Below are 17,324 nucleotides of genomic sequence, written 5' to 3'. Positions count from 1 at the left end.
AAACATCCCTCTACAAGTGCCACGTGAATGTTTTGTAAGTGGAGTGACTTTCTGTATCTTTTCCTTAGGATACATATTTGTAGCGTTCACAGTTTCAGTAACAGGATTGTCAGTGAAGGAGCGTTGGGAATATTAGTGTTCAGATTTTGGTTGAACTCCTTGAGGAATGGTGAAACCCTGTTGTGTAACAGAAAAAGGAAACTTCATAAGATCTCCGTTGCCAGTGCGATAAATCTTCCAGGTATTTGCTACAGGTTGTCTTTCTTCATCACTTTCCACTCCAACCGTAGATTCTGATTCACTAGAACTTCTACCAATGTACGAGTGTACTGTCTACCATGCACCTTATGGTGATTTGCAGAGTATAGATGTAGATGTAGATATCACTCCACATGGTGGAAGTTTCTTCCAAGTCACTTTCATCACTAAATTCCCCTTTGTCTTCAGTGTCTTTGAGAAGCCACCTGGCAATATCTTCTACACTTACACATTTACTACTGGTCATTATCCTACAAAAAATGGCGTGCCTATTAAATTACAATGGATTGGACGGAGAGCGCAATAATGGAAATAATGGAAATGTGTCAGACATCTGACATCAGAGCTGTAGTGAAAAATTGTAATGTCAGACATAGTCCAACAGTGGATCCAAAAGGCTTAGTTTAATTTCCTCCTCTGTATCATGCTAATCAATGTCCTTTTCTATTTAATTTCTTTTAGTATTTGTTCATTAGATTTCCTTTCAGTCCAGGATATTTTGTGCCGTTTTTCAAGAACCTTACCTCTGTTATTGCTTTTAATTTTTTCTTTTCTTGCTTCCCTAGAGCCTACCCTTCAAAATTCTAACTTAAAATAGTTCAAATAAATGTTTTAATTAATGTCATTCTTGTTTCAGTATTAAGGTGGGTGGTTGTTAATAGATTACTCTTATTTCTGATTGTTCAGTCATTGCACTTCTTCTGTTAATGTCCATTATTGGTTGTCACCTGTTGTTATACTTAGCAAAATTTATTTACTTGCATTAGCATTTTATTGCCTGTTTTAATGTTTGCCCTTATTTGTCCAATTTATCTATCACCATTCCTTTAGTCTTTTGGCATTTATTTTCAGTTTTTCGCTATCCAGGGAATCAGTTAAAATTTTTAACATATAGTCCATGTTCTTTTCAGAATCTGCAAAGACTGCTTCATCATCAGCTAATCAAATACAGTGTATCTGTTACCCATTAATTTTGATCCCTCTGGTGCTGCTTTTCAGTGTTTGAATTTCATTTTTTATAAATAAATTAACTGAATAATGAGGGAGATGACCTCCTTGTTGGACATTACTTCTTCACCTAGTCTCTTTCTTAAGGCGATTTGTGACATTGCCCACCTATGTTGTCCATCAAGCCATCAGAATCTCAGTGATTATAGTCTTGGAGAATATCTGCTAATTGACTTCTAGAAATTGTGCAAATGATGTACACTATGCAGATTTCCAAGTAACATGGATTTTTTGGACATTTACGATTACCGTAAACATTTTGGCTACCAGATCCAGTTTCACACACCGTATTAGCAGAACACAGCGGCTGTAGATTATGTAAACAGTGCACATACTTGAGTTTTTGAGATAGTCATACATTTTATTTTGAGGATTAAAAAATCAAGTTGTTAAGCCTGAGAAGTCTAAATTAAACAACATCCATTGATTCAAAAGAATTAACTTAATCACTGATTTATAAAAGTACATCTGATAATAGATACAAATATGTTGGTCAGATATATACAAATGTTTTTCATGTTGTTGTGATCTCCAGTCTGAAGACTGGTTTTATGTAGCTTTGCATAGTACTCTATCCTCTGCAGGCCTCTTCATCTCTGAATAACTACTGCAATCTACATCCTTCTGAATTTACTCACTGTATTCTTTTCTTGGCCTCCCTCTGCAATTTTTACATCTACAACTGCATCTAGATAGATAGTCTGCAAACCACTGTATGGCACATGGTGGAGGATACCCTGTTCCATTGCTTATTTCCTTACCTGTTCTACTCGCAGACAGAGTGAGGGAAAAATGATCATTCTACAGTGAGCTTCAAATGCCAGTTCTCTAAATTTTCTCAATAGTGTTTCTAGAAAAGAATTCGCCTTCCATCCAAGGATTCCCATTTGAGTTTCTCAAGCATCTTTGTAACACTTATGAGTTGTTTGTACCTACCGGTAACCAGGCTAGCGGCCCGCCTCTGAATTGCTTCGATGCCCTCCCTCAATCCAACCTGGTACGGATCCCAAACACTCAAGCAGTACTCAAGAATAGGTCACAACAGTGTCCTATATGCGGTCTTCTTTATAGGTGAATTACTCTTTCCTTAAATTCTCCCAATAAACTGAAGCAACTATTTGCTTTCCCTACCACAGATCTCCCATGCTTATTCCATTTCGTATTGTTTTGCATCATTACACTCAGATATTTAAACGACTTGACTGTGTCTGAACATTACAGGTTTGATCTCCCTACTCATCTGCATTAACATACATTTTTCCACATTAAGGGCTAGCTGTCTTTCATCACACCAACTAGAAATATTGTCTAAGTCATCTTATATCCTCCTACAGTCACTCAACTTCAACACCTTACTGTACACCACAGCATCATCAATAAACAACTGCAGATTGCTGCCCACGCTGTCTGCCAAATCATGTATGTACCGGGTGATCAAAAAGTCATTATAAATTTGAAAACTTAATAAACCACGGAATAATGTAGATAGAGAGGTAAAAATTGACGACACACATGCTTGGAACGACATGGGGTTTTATTAGGGGGGGGGGGGGGAGAAAGTATTGCTAGACACGTGAAAGATCTCTTGCGCGCATCGTTTGGTGACGATCGTGTGCTCAGCCGCCACTTTCGTCATGCTTGGCCTCCCAGGTCCCCAGACCTCAGTCCGTGCGATTATTGGCTTCGGGGTTACTTGAAGTCGCTAGTGTATACGATCGACCGACATCTGTAGGGATTCTGAAAGACAACATCTGACGCCAATGCCTCACCGTAACTCCGGACATGCTTTACAGTGCTGTTCACAACATTATTCCTCGACTACAGCTATTGTTGAGGAATGGTGGTGGACATATTGAGCATTTCCTGTAAAGAATATCATCTTTGCTTTGTCTTACTTTGCTATGCTAATTATTGCTACTCTGATCAGATTGAGCGCCATCTGTCGGACATTTTTTGAACTTTTGTGTTTTTTTGGTACTAATAAAACCCCATGTCATTCCAAGTATGTGTGTCATTTTGTACCTCTCTATCTACATTATTCCATGATTTATTCAGTTTGCAAATTTATACTGACTTTTTGATCACCCGGTATATAGAGAACTTCAGGGGCCATATTACATTTCCCTGGGGTGCTCCTGAAAATACCCTTGTCTCTGATGAACATACTGGGTTCTATTATTTAAGGAATCTTCAAGCCACTCACATATCTGTGAACTTACTCCATATGCTCTTAAATGCTTTTCAGAAATCAAGAAATTTGGAATCTACCTGTTGCCCTTCATCCATACTTATCAGTATATCCTGTGAGAAAAGGGCAAGCCGAGTTAGACACAAGCGATGCTTTCCGAAACCGTGCTGATTCGTGCACATAAGCTTCTCAGTCTCAAGAAAGTTTATTGTACTCAAACTGAGAATATATTCAAGAATTCTGCAGCAAACAGAAGTTAGGAATATTGGTCTGTAATTTTGCAGGTCTGTCCTTTTACCCTTCTTATATACTGGAGTCACCTGCGCTTTTTTCCATTCGCTCGGAACTTTGTGCTGGGCGAGAGATTCTCAATAAATGCAGGCTAGGTTAGGGGCCGCTGCCGTACTGTACTCTCTGTAAAATCAAACTGGGGTTCCATCAAGACCTGGTGATTTATTTGCCTTTAAAATCTTTCGGTTGCTTCTCTACACCAGCTATGCTTATCACTATGTCGTCCACAAGGGAATCTGTCCGATGGTCAAATGACAGTATGATTGTACGATTCTCCTGTGTGAACGATTTCTTGAATGTGAAATTTAAAACTTCAGCTTTCATTTTGTTGTCGTCAATTGCCACACCAGACAGGTCAACAAGGGACTAAATGTAAGCCTGAGACCCCCTTATCGTTTTTATGTAAGAGCAGAATTTTCTCAGGTTCTGTGCCAGAACTTTTGCTAAGCTATGTTCACAGACGTACAAATCTCTACTAACTTTCTCTTGTCGTCATTTGTGCATTCCCTTTTGAACCGAGAGTGCAACCCCACACTTCTGTCTGGTACTAAATTGGTAATCCCTTGATGTCTCAGAATGTTCGCTGATTTGTAGGGGAAAGGGTAGCCCAGCAGTGTGTTCTACCTACACTTAAATAAGATGGAGGTTCTATTATGGTTTAGGGATGTTTTGTCGGAGATAGAGTTGGCGACAATGTGAAAACAGAAGGATCTATGGATGAGAAGCAATACCACTGCATACTTCAGTATCATGTAATATGAAGTGGATTGTGCTCAATAGGGAAAGGGTTCACTTTACAACAGGATAATGACCCAAAACATTGGTCGGCATACTGTGCGAACTACATTGCGTCAAAGGAAAAACAGAAAATACTGACTGATATCCTATGGTATGGTCGTCCGAAAGCCCCAATTGTAATCCCATTGAAATGGTCTGGGAGGAAATGGACAGATGTATCAGGGAAGTTAATATATCCAGTAAGGGACATCTCTGGAATATTGTTAAGGATGTGTGGAATCATATAGATTCACGATACCTGCAAAATCTGATTGACCACTTGCCTCGAGTTTGTGAGGCAGTCATTAAATCAAAGGAGGATACTTTGACAAAAATAAAATATAATGATTGTGATTGTATTACATATGTGGAAGTTAATATAATTATATTTCGTGAGAAATAACATTTGATTTGTGTTGTAAATCTGAAATACGAGGGTGTATTGAAATTTAATGAGCGGTAGTGTATTGCAATTTCGGAAGCTATATAATCATTTGAAAAATGCCTAGGTTATATTTTGCTAGCTAGGATGGACTGTAAATAATAGTAATTTGACTTATGAAATATGTTGTGGGTTAACAGATTACAAAAGCTTATGAAACCATTTTTTGCATCCATGTTGGGAATACCCCATTTATGAGTACACGTGCCATACTAAGAATTATGGTAAACTTTTCGAAAATCCTAATTAATGACTCAATTAATAAGTGAGGCGTGTCATTTTGCGTATAAAAATCTTGTCAAAGTATAATGGCAAAGGATGGAATTTAATAACCACAAAGGCAAATCTACAATGGAAAATGTAACTGGTCCCAGAATGTAACATTAATTATCTTGTATTTAATTAGTTTCAGATAACTCAATATACCTTAATGGAAAGTCAGGATTTCACTCTTTTTAATGGATGTATGATCAGAGTAGCCAACTGGGTTACTAGGAATTTCCTCTTGTATGTTGCATTAAGAAGTTCAGTTAGCCATATTTTTTTTTCAATTAACAAGGTTTTCATGTAAATTACCTGCACTATGAGAATCAACACATTACAAGTAAGACTCTGAACAATAAATCCAACTGTACCTCATCCTACATAATGTTATGAAATATTTATGCATGTGTTATATGTGCACCATGTAGGCAGCAATCAAAATGGAATAATGAATATGGGTAAAAAAAATTATTATTAGTGGAGGTGCAAGAAGAGCAGATGGGAGATTCCAGCTTGCTCTGTTTCACATGGATATCTGTTTTTGTACTGTGCTTTTTATATAGACTGAGACTCATCTTTTCTCTCTTTCCAATCTGTTCCTATTTCATTGATTTTTACAAACAGTTTCTTTCCGTCCACTCTATCAAACGCAGTTTCTAAGTCAGCAAATCCGGCATATATTTTCCTTTCCAGAATATATTTTTTTTCTCTAAAATCATTTGTAGTGCCATTACAGCTTCCGTAGTTCCTTTTCCCTTCCTAGATCCAAATTGGGCTTCTCGTGAATGTTGTTTAATTTTAATCATTAGAATTTTTAGCATATTGCAGCCCCTTCAGCAACTGTGATAGACTAATATTTTGAAGAATCAGCCTCAGTTGCGCAAATTTTCTGGTCTTTACCAGGTTTCGACTAAATTAATCTAGCCTTCTTCAGAAGCATAAAATTACTATAACATGCCAGAGTTAAGGCACACTCAACAGTAAAATTAAAACCTATAGTACCGTGGTACCACGTCGAATTAAAACTACGAGTGCCAACGTAGTTGCCGCTGCCAACCGACCGCTTGGTGAAGAGATGCCGGGGCTGGACTTCAGTTTAGTAGTTTTAATTCGACATGGTACCACGGTACTATAGGTTTTAATTTTAATGTTGACTGTGCCTTACTCTGGCATGTTACAGTAATTTTATGTTTCTGAAGAAGGCTAGATTAATTTGGTCGAAACCTGGTAAAGACCAGAAAATTTGCGCAGCTGAGGCTGATTCTTCAAAATATTTAACCATTAGCCTTTCCTTAACAACAATATTAAGTAGAATTTTTCAAGTGCATTTCTGGTAGCTGCGTCTTCATCAAATCTGTCTGAAAACTGGTTGTCGGAAAGTAGACTATTTTAAATGGTGTCCACACCAGATTTACAGTCCAGAACACACTAATTGCACCTTGATATTAAATAACCTACATTTTATGGCCAGATTGAATGTCATCTATTATAATTTATGCACAGATGAACAGCTAGCCACATACTACACTCAGTATATGTTCTACAACGTGATCGCTCTAGCGCAGTAACCCAATATTGAAGTGACAGAAGTTACATGTGGCAGACATTAAATTAACACTGTTACTGATTAATGTTCTTAAATCACTGTCCCTTCAGGTATATAGTCATATAAAAATGAACACGCTGTGGACAGTAAATATCATTTGGAAATAACACTGGTTACAGTCTGATCTTATTGTCACAGTAACCATTATTGAAAATGAACAGAGTTTTTGAGATTAATTGGCACTTCACAATAAATGATTAAAAACACTCACTGAATCACAGAATGATCTTCCAGATGCGAAACTTGTATAACGCTCTGCACACTACGTGAGCTGTAATTTGTCCCAGCTCATCTGCAGTATGTTTTTGGATGCAAATATTACTCGTTTTATCACCTTCCCCAGACTGACTGAAATGCCTCTTGAAATGTCCCTTTTAAGTTTACAATTATTAACACTACTCTCAGATGATGATGTCCACTGCTGTTTTAGAAGTTACAATTAAATATCTATGTTCCTGATTAACTGATTAGTAGAGAGATACAACAACAATTGCTATTGCTGTTTTGCCAAAATCTGTGATCATACCTCAGTAAAAACATTTTTGGTAGTAATGCTAATTACTCTGGAACTAAATTGATTGCAAAAGTTGCTAATATATTTCCAGCACTAGCTGTACAGATTCTTCCATTATTTGGTTCCCGAAGAGCATTTGACTCGGTACTGCACCAATGCTTATTGTCAAAATTATGATCATATGTTGTGTCAAGTGAAGTTTGTGACTGGACTGAGGACTTCTTGGTAGGCAGGACACAGCATGTTATCTCGGATGGAGAGTCATCGTCAGATGTAGAAGTTACTTTGGGTGTGCCCCAGGGAAGGGTACTGGGACCCTTGCTGTGCATGCTGTATATTGATGATCTTGCAGAATATATTAATAGTAAAATCAGGCTTTTTGCAGATGATACAGATCTCTGTAATGAAATACTATCTCAGAGAAGCTGCATAAATATTCAGTCAGATATTGATAAGATTTCAGCATGGTGCAGAGTGGCAACGTGCTGTAAATGTTCAGAAATGTAAAATTTTGCACTTCACAAAACAGAAACGTAGTATCCTACTTGTAGACTTAGAGAAAGCTTTTGACTGGAATACTCTCTTTCAAATTCTGAAGGTGGCAGGGGTGAAATACAGGGAGCGAAAGGCTATTTACGATTTGTACAGAAACCAGATGGCAGTTATAAGAGTCGAGGGGCATGAAAGGGAAGCAATGGTTGAGAAGGGAGTGAGACAGGGTTGTAGCCTCTCCTCGATGCTATTCAGTCTGTATATTGAGCAAACAGTAAAGAAAATGAAAGAAAAGTTCGGAGTGGGTATTTAAATTCATGGAGAAGAAATAAAAACTTTGAGGTTCGCCAGTGACATTGTAATTCTGTCAGAGACAGCAAAGGACTTGGGAGAGCAGGTGAACGGAATGGACAGTGTCTTGAAAGGAGGGTATAAGATGAACATCAACAAAAGCAAAGCGAGGATAATGGAATGTAGTCGAATTAAATCGAATGATGCTGAGGGAATTAGATTAGGAAATGAGACACTTAAAGTAGTAAAGAAGTTTTGCTGTTTGGGGAGCAAAATAACTGATGATGGTCGAAGTAGAGAGGATATAAAATGTAGACTGGCAATGGCACGGAAAGTGTTTCTGAAGAAGAGAAATTTGTTAACATCGAGTATTGATTTAAGTGTCAGGAAGTCGTTTCTGAAAGTATTTGTATGGAGTGTGGCCATGTATGGAAGTGAAACATGGACGATAAATAGTTTAGACAAGAAGAGAATAGAAGCTTTTGAAATGTGGTGCTACAGAAGGATGCTGAAGATTAGATGGGTAGATCACATAACTAATGAGGAGGTATTGAATAGAATTGGGAAGAAGAGGAGTTTGTTGCACAACTTGACTAGAAGAAGGGATCGGTTGGTAGGACATGTTCTGAGGCATCAAGGGATCACCAATTTAGCACTGGAGGGCAGCATGGAGGGTAAAAATCGTAGAGGGAGACCAAGAGATGAATACACTAAGCAAATTCAGAAGGATGTAGGTTGCAGCAAGTACTGGGAGATGAAGAAGCTTGCACTGGATAGAATAGCATGGAGAGCTGCATCAAACCAGTCTCAGGACTGAAGACCACAACAACAAGAACAACAACAAGTATCCTACAACTATAATATCAATGAGTCACCGTTGGAGTGGGCTACTCATACAAATACCTGTGTGTAACACTTTGTAGGGATATGAAATGGAATGATCACATAGGTTCAGTCATGGGTAAAACATTTATTGCTAGAACACTGGGAAAGTGCAATCAGTCCACACAAGAGATTGCTTACAAATCACTCGCTCAACCAGTTCTAGAATATTGCTCAAGTGTGCGGGATCCGTATCATATAGGACTGTGATATTGAACACGTACAGAGAAGACCAGCATGGATGGTCACAGATTTGTCGAATCTGTGGGAGAGTATCACAGAGATGCTGAAGGAACTGAGCTGGTAGACTCTTGAAGACTCCCGAGAAAGTCGATTAACAAAGTTTCAAGAACCGGCTTTAAATGATTCCTCTAGGGATATACTACTATCCCCTACACGTCGCTCACATAGGGATCGTGAGGATAAGACTAGAATAATAACTGTATGAACAGAGGCGTTCAAACAAACATTCTTCCCTTGCTTCATACATCAATGGAACAGGAAGAAGTCCTAATTTATTTATTTTTTTAAATACATGCCGAGTTCCATAGGACTAAATTGAGGTCAAAGGTTATGGAATGTGTCAGTACATGAAATTACAACATAAAAGTAATAATAGATAAAAATAAAATGTTTACGAACCCAAGTCAAGCCATAAGATTAAGTAAGCTCACTCAACAATACAACAAGAATCAGTTTAATTTTTCAAGGAACTCCTCTACAGAAAAGAGGGTGTGACCCACGAGGAAACTCTGCAATTTCGATTTGAAAGTGTGTGGATTGCTGCAAAGATTTTTGAATTCTAGTGGTAGCTTATTGAAAATGGATGCAGCAGTATACTGCACACCTCTCTGCACAAGAGTTAAGGAAGTCCGATCCAAATGTAGGTTTGATTTCTGCCGAGTGAAAGCTGCTTATTCTTGGGACTAAGCTAATATTGTTAACAATAAATCCAGTAAGGAATATATACAAGGTGGTCCATTGATAGTGACCGGGCCAAATATCTCACAAAATAAGCATCAAACGAAAAAACAACAAAGAACGAAACTCGTCTAGCTTGAAGGGGGAAACCAGATGGCGCTATGGTTGGCTCACTAGATGACGCTGCCATAGGTCAAATGGATATCAACTGTGTGTGTGTGTTTTTTTTTTAATAGGAACCCCCATTTTTATTACATATCCCTGTAGTTTGTAAAGAAATATGAATGTTTTAGTTGGCGCACTTTTTTCGCTTTGTGATAGATGGCGCTGTAATAGTCACGAACGTATAAGTACGTGGTATCACGTAACATTCTGCCAGTGCGGACGGTATTTGCTTCGTGATACATTACCCGTGTTAAAATGGACCGTTTACCAATTGCGGAAAAGGTCGATATCGTGTTGATGTATGGCTATTGTGATCAAAATGCCCAACGGGCGTGTGCTATGTTTGCTGCTCGGTATCCTTGACGACATCATCCAAGTGTCCGGACCGTTCGCCAGATAGTTACGTTATTTAAGGAAACAGGAAGTGTTCAGCCACATGTGCAACAAATGATGATGCCCAAGTAGGTGTTTCAGCTGCTGTCGCAGTAATCCGCACATCAGTAGCAGACAAATTGCGCGAGAATCTGGAATCTCAAATACGTCAGTGTTGAGAATGCTACATCAACATCGATTACCCGTACCATATTTCTATCCACCAGGAATTGCATGGTGATGACTTTGAATGTCTTGTACAGTTCTGCCACTGGTCACAAGAGAAATTACGGGACGACGACAGATTTTTTTGCACGCGTTCTATTTAGCGACGAAGCGTCATTCACCAACAGCGGAAACGCAAACCGGCGTAATATGCACTATTGGGCAACGGAAAATCCACGATGGCTGCGACAAGTGGAACATCAGCGACCATGGCGGGTTAATGTATGATGCGGCATTATGGGAGGAAGGATAATTGGCCCCCATTTTATCAATGGCAATCTAAATGGTGCAATGTGTACTGCTTTCCTGTGTAATGTTTTACCAATGATACTACAAGATGTTTCATTGCATGACAGAGTGGCGATGTACTTCCAACATGATGGATGTCTGCCACATAGCTCGCATGCGGTCGGTTGAAGCGGCATTGAATATCATGTTTCATGACAGATGGATTGGTTGTCTAAGCACCGTACCATGGCCCGCACGTTTGCCAGATCTGACGTCCCCGGATTTCTTTCTGTGGTGAAAGTTGATGGATATTTGCTATCGTGATCCACCGACAATGCATTGTCAATGCATGTGTGACATTATGAAAGGCGAACTACTCGCTGTTGAGAGGAATGTCGTTACACATATTGCCAAATGCATTGTGGTTGACAGACATAATTTTGAGCATTTATTGCATTAATGTGGTATTTACAGGTAATCACGCTGTAACATCATGCATTCTTAGAAATGATAAGTTCACAAAGGTATATGTATCATATTGGAACAACCGAAATAAATTGTTCAAACGTACCTATGTTCTGTATTTTAATTTAAAAAACCTACCTGTTAGCAACTGTTCATCTAAAATTGTGAGCCATATGTTTGTGACTATTACAGTGGCATCTATCACAAAACGAAAAAAGTGGTCCAACTAAAACATTCATATTTCTTTACGTACTACACGAATATGTAATAAAAAATGGGGGTTCCTGTTTTTAAAAAAAACACAGTTGGTATCTGTTTGACCTATGGCAGTGCCATCTAGCAGGCAAACCATAGCGCCATCTGGTTTCCCCCTTCAAGCTAGACAAGTTTTGTTCTTTGTAGTTTTTTCGTTTGACGCTTATTTCGTGAGATATTTGGCTTGTTCACGATCAATGGACCACCCTGTATATTGAGAGGCCAATATCAAAATACCCAGACTCGTGAACAGGGGTCGACAAGAGGTTCATGAACTTACACGACTTATTGCCTGAACTGCACGTTTCGGAGCCAATAATATTGTTTTAGAATGAGAAGAGTTACCACAAAATATAATACCATACAACCTAAGCGAATCCTGAATGTGGGCTTCCCACAACAGTTTACTATCTATCTGATCACATAGAAATTTGAACTGTTCAATTTCACTAATCACACGCCTATTCTGTGAAATCAAAACGTCAGGTTTTCTTGAATTGTGTGTTAGAAACTGTAAAAACTGAGTCCTACTGTGATTTAGCATTAGTTTATTTTCTACAGGCCATGAATGTATGTCATGAGTTGCACTATTTGAAATCGAGCCAATGTTACACACAACTGGTACAGTAGGACGTACTCTCTGCCATGCACCTCACGGTGGTTTGCAGAGTGTGGATGTAAATGTAATTGTAGATTTAGATTTATGTATATGTTTACATAGGAACAATGATAATGAAGTTTTATATCACTGGTATTTGTAATTAGCACCATTTTTAGGTAAACTAATCACACTTGCGAATACCAGTTAATCAAAAGAATTTAACGGCTAACAAGGTTGACTAAGCCCTGAGTTAATAGTCAAGATTTCGGGTACTGTGCACTAACCACGTAAGTAATAATCTCGAAGATATTTGGAAAAAAATAAAAATTTTGCCTGGGGGGGGGGGGGGAGAGGGGGGGGAAAATCCATCTGCTTTGTTACAACTGGTAGCATTTGATAAAGGACATTTTGATATGACTGTAATTTTATTTCTGTGAACTAGTACATGTCGGAAGTAACGAATCACCCATTATGAGTAGTTTTCCATGGCAGAACACGCATATGGGAGTGTCTGCTGAGCTGCGTTTGATTATAGTTCTTTTGTTACACAAACAGGTTCTGAGACAGTGCTATTAAAGGAGTGGCATAAAAGGTGCTGATAAGACATCAGTAATGGCAGCAGATGGCAGTTGAGCATCGAGCGGAGCTCGGCTCTCGTGATTGTGAGTGTGTGGGTGCCAGGTGCTAGAGTGGGCTGCAGTGGAATCTCCGAGCAGTTAGCTGTAGTGCAGGTATATGAGGGAGAATTTGTTTTCCTCCTCTTTTTGTTTTGTTTCTGTTTTAATTTTTTGAGTCGCATTGGGTTGTGACAGTTAATCAGAATTGTTATCAGGTAAACAAAAGGCTCAGTTCTGCCAGTTCAGTAATTATAAACTTCTTTTACTGTTATATTTTCCCCTGAGACATTTAAGTCTCTTCTTCATCTACAATAATGATTGAAGCAGAAGAAATTGATTAAAATTTGTGATGTGGCTGGGACTCGAACTGGGATGCTATTCCAATGCTGGAGAGCCCTGGCAGTAGTGACAATGTAAGGGAAAATAAGCAGAAGATATGAACTGAAAGTTTGTGTTTGGGAGGGCATTCAATTTAAGTGGTTCGTGCAGCAATGTTAACAATAGTGCTGTGGTGGTGCAATGGTCAGTGTATCTGCCTAGCAAGCAAGAAGACCTGGGTTCGACTCCCGGTTGCTGCACAAATTTTAATCCAATTCTTCTGCTTCAATCATTATCACAGATAAAGAAGAAATGTAAATGTCTCAGGGAAAAATATAATTATAAGATCTATAAGATCACCTATGATACAGCACTTTCCCATTATTTACAATGCTGGGGTGCTATTCCAATGCCGGAGAGCCCTGGCAGTAGTGAAAATGTAAGGAAAAACAAGCAGAAGATATGGATTGAAAGTTTGTGTTGGGGAGGGAACTCAACTTGGGTAGTTCGTGCAGCAATGTTAACTGTAGTGCTGTGGTAGTGTAATGGTTAGCATTTCTGCCTAACAAGCAAGAAGACCCGGGTTCGAGTCCCGGCTACAGCACAAATTTTAATCCATTTCTTCTGCTTCAATCATTCTTTCACTGTGTTGACATTGTCACATTACCGTTCATTGGCTTATGAAAAGTCATTAACATAGTGTGAACTTAGAAAACACGGCAGATGATTTGCTTGGAGCATATTGCCAATGTAAATCATCAAGAGGCAAAAACATTGAATTTTAACATGCAACTAAATCAGTTTTTAAGTGGACACTTATCTTCAGGAAGCATAACTAATTTCTGCCTGGCTGTTCCTTTTGTAACACACCATAATAACCTGATAAATATCTCCATTTTGCGTTTTGTGTATTCTTTCCATGTGGAGCAAAATATGACAAAACTTTGCACCATCAGACTAGAACTAGTACATGGTTTCAGACTGGTTTAACACTCAACATAGACTCCCTTGACCACTTAAAGAAGACATGTCAAGTTGCAGACAAGCACAATTAAGACACGTGTTTCTGTCGGCAACTTGACGTGTCTTCTTTACGGTCAATAGCAATCTGTCTTTTCCTACATTGTTGATAGTCCTTAATGGAGTTTCCATTGTCTGGCACGCAAAAAATGAACAAGACCTTTTAGTAGAGAATGTAATGTAGTTGAATTTTGTGTTGGGATATGTTTTTGCTGAAGGCCATAGTTTTCGAATTATATAATAAAAAAAGTACAAAAGTTACCTTCGAAGGCATTTTTCATGCATAACTTGAAAACCGTGGCCTCCAGCAAAAAAGTATCCAGTACAAAATTTAACTATATTAAATTTCCCACAAAAAGGTCTTGTTCATTTTTTCTGTAGGACTAATTGTTTGCGCATAGCAAGTGAGGGAATATAAGAATCTCATGTGGTGTTGAAGGTTGTGTAAAACTAGCTGAATCACCCTGCTTTTATTTTGTGTGTGTGTGTGTGTGTGTGTGTGTGTGTGTGTGTGTGTGTGTGTGTGTGTGACAGTGATCATGGCATATATTTCAGAATAAAAGTCTGTAGTAATTTTCCTGGCTTCAACAGATTAATCTGCCATCTTCAGTGCATAATATTGGTTCAGCAGATGTCAGTTTATTCAACACGGAAGCATAACACCACCTCAAGTCCAATAATGTTTGTATTGTATGTAATAATTGCACACACAGATTGATAATTTACAATAAATGAATCACATTTACTGTAAATTATCGATCTCTGTTCACAATTTCACATACAGTATGTATATTTTTGGAGTTGTAATTTCATTATGCTTCTGCATAGAAGACATTGACATACGCTAAACCAATATTACACTCTGAAGATGGCAGATTAATCTGTTGAGCCCAGTAACATGAAATAAAAATAATTGTGTAACTGACGACTGAATTTTATTCTGAAATACATATTACAGTAATTGACATATTTTTAAAGCTTTATTGGTGCTTAAATACAATTAATCCTGCAATTAAAACTTATGATTTTACATAAATCCAACTACTGAAAAATATTGTACGAAAAATGAAAATTCTCTTTGTATAATTGGAAATGTAGTTATATATGTCTTTGTGCAAAATTTCATTGGTTACATTTTGTTAACAAATAGTTTAAGTAAGGTATTCATTTACTTTTTAATTATTAGATAATTCTTAATATTAACATTAGGTCTGAATCTTGAATTTGTAATGAACATTATACATTTAACAGTTCCAGTGTAAGCAAATTTGGGAATGTGATTTCAGGACTTAGTGCCAAACCAAAACTTTGGAAATTTCTGTGTAACTAAATTAAAAGTGTTTATGTAAAATAGGGATAATTTGAAAGCCGTAAACAAGGTGAAGGCAATTACAAACTCGTATTCAAGTGCAATCAAAAATGATCACATTAGCAGTTATGTACAAAGTATGTGTTCCACGTACCACCTGTGACTCGGGATGGTCATTAGTCCCAGCATCGATAACTTCCTGTTTCTTAGTCTGCCGTGTTACAACTTGTAAAGAGGATTGATGGAATACTTTCACTGAATACTGTCCTGGGACATACTTTTCTGGAACAATACAGTTGAGGGCAAAAAAAGTATTCGCCTATGGAAGTGTGTACTAAAAATATTGTGTAAAGTTGATAACCCAACATCTTGTGAGCAGTAAAGCTATTTGAAAAAATTTGTGATATCACATAAAATAGTAATCTCCCAAAAGCCTTTTTGAGGATCGTGGAATTCAGAAACTCGCTTCCAACCATATTTACACCTTAATGGTTTTGTTGCTGATGATAAAACATCAGTTGCTGTTTAACAGTGATTTACTCTCTCAAAATATTGGACACAAAAATAACTTTCATGTGACTTTGCCTTTTGTCAAATGAGTTATTTACAGTAATGGTAAGATATTCAACAACGAGAGAGAGAGAGAGAGAGAGAGAGAGAGAGAGAGAGAGAGAGAGAGAGAACCAAAGACTGCCTTTTTATTGGCAGAACAATTATAATATGCAACAGATCTACTAAAGAGACTGCCTGCATTACAGTTATCTGTTCTTTTTTGGAGTACTGCTGCGCAGTTTGGATTACGTACCAGCTAGGATTAACGGAGTGCATCGAGAAAGTTCAAAGAAGGGCAGCATGTTTTTTTGTTATCAAGAAACAGGAGAGAGTATCACAGCACGATACAGGGTTTAGGGTGGACATAATTAAAACAAAGGCATTCCTCGATGCGATGGGATCTTCTGACGAAATTTCAGTCATGTCGCCAACCTACGTAAGAAGGAGCGATCATAATAAATTAGTGAAATCAGAGCTCTCACAGAATGATATAGGCATTCATTTTTTTCCATGCGCTGTTTGAAAGTAGAGTAATACAGAATTATACGAGTTGGTTTGACGAACCCTCTGCCATGCACTTAAGAATGATGTGCAGAGTAGCCATATAGGTGTAAATGTAGATTACAAAGTGTTTTTAGGGAGATGGACTCAGTAACTATGATGGATACCTACAGCAACATGATGTTGCTATTAGTGTCCGATTACGCACTTTTCTTCTATTCTTTGGTTTTCTTTAATTAATTCATTGCATTCTGAAATGTGGAGTGAGGAAAGGTAAATGCGAACAAAGAGCAGAACATGTTCAAGAATGCATGGTAATAAACTCTAATAAAACAGCTATAAACTGTGTCTGCTATATTTAATGTAAACAAATGACTAGGAAAGCTACAACTTTAGAGTGGATGTGGGAAAGGATGTTGGCTGCTGTTTCTCCAGTTCTAGTAAACAGCTGCATGCTCAGTATTTAATATCTATATTGATATTCATCAACTAGCAAGAAGCACCTGTTCACCATAAGAGTAGATGCCTGTTAGTATGTGTGCAAAAAATCAGAATCTTCAATTCTCAAGTGGAATGAGTGGGAATGAAGTATGTTTATAATTCTCTTTTAATTGGTATAGATTCCCGATTTTTTGCTTTCTATTTGAGAGGAGTTTGTTAACCATTTACTCACGACATGACTTTACTGTAATGTATACCCTGAGGTGTGGTCTCGGAGACCCCTATCTGTAAACCAAGTTTTAAGCTGTAAACCATTTGAAA

At 37.9% G+C, this 17,324-nt stretch overlaps 1 protein-coding gene and 1 non-coding gene across 4 annotated transcripts in view; both read left to right on the top strand.

Annotated features, from left to right (window-relative positions):
* LOC124720053 (histone acetyltransferase KAT2A) overlaps positions 1–17,324 on the top strand; it is a 343,302-nt gene that overhangs the window by 20,616 nt on the left and 305,362 nt on the right. For all 3 annotated transcript variants that reach the window (XM_047245315.1, XM_047245316.1, XM_047245314.1), the window contains exon 2: positions 12,801–12,976. The gene's annotated coding sequence lies outside the window, so the exon portion shown is untranslated. The remainder of the gene's footprint in view (positions 1–12,800; positions 12,977–17,324) is intronic.
* Positions 13,712–13,784, top strand: Trnav-aac. The gene has a single exon. It is a non-coding gene; the product is annotated as a tRNA-Val (tRNA).

Source organism: Schistocerca piceifrons, chromosome 11 (genome assembly GCF_021461385.2).
Source record: "Schistocerca piceifrons isolate TAMUIC-IGC-003096 chromosome 11, iqSchPice1.1, whole genome shotgun sequence".
Lineage (NCBI taxonomy): Eukaryota > Metazoa > Arthropoda > Insecta > Orthoptera > Acrididae > Schistocerca > Schistocerca piceifrons.
This window is presented reverse-complemented; position numbering and strand designations above follow the sequence as displayed.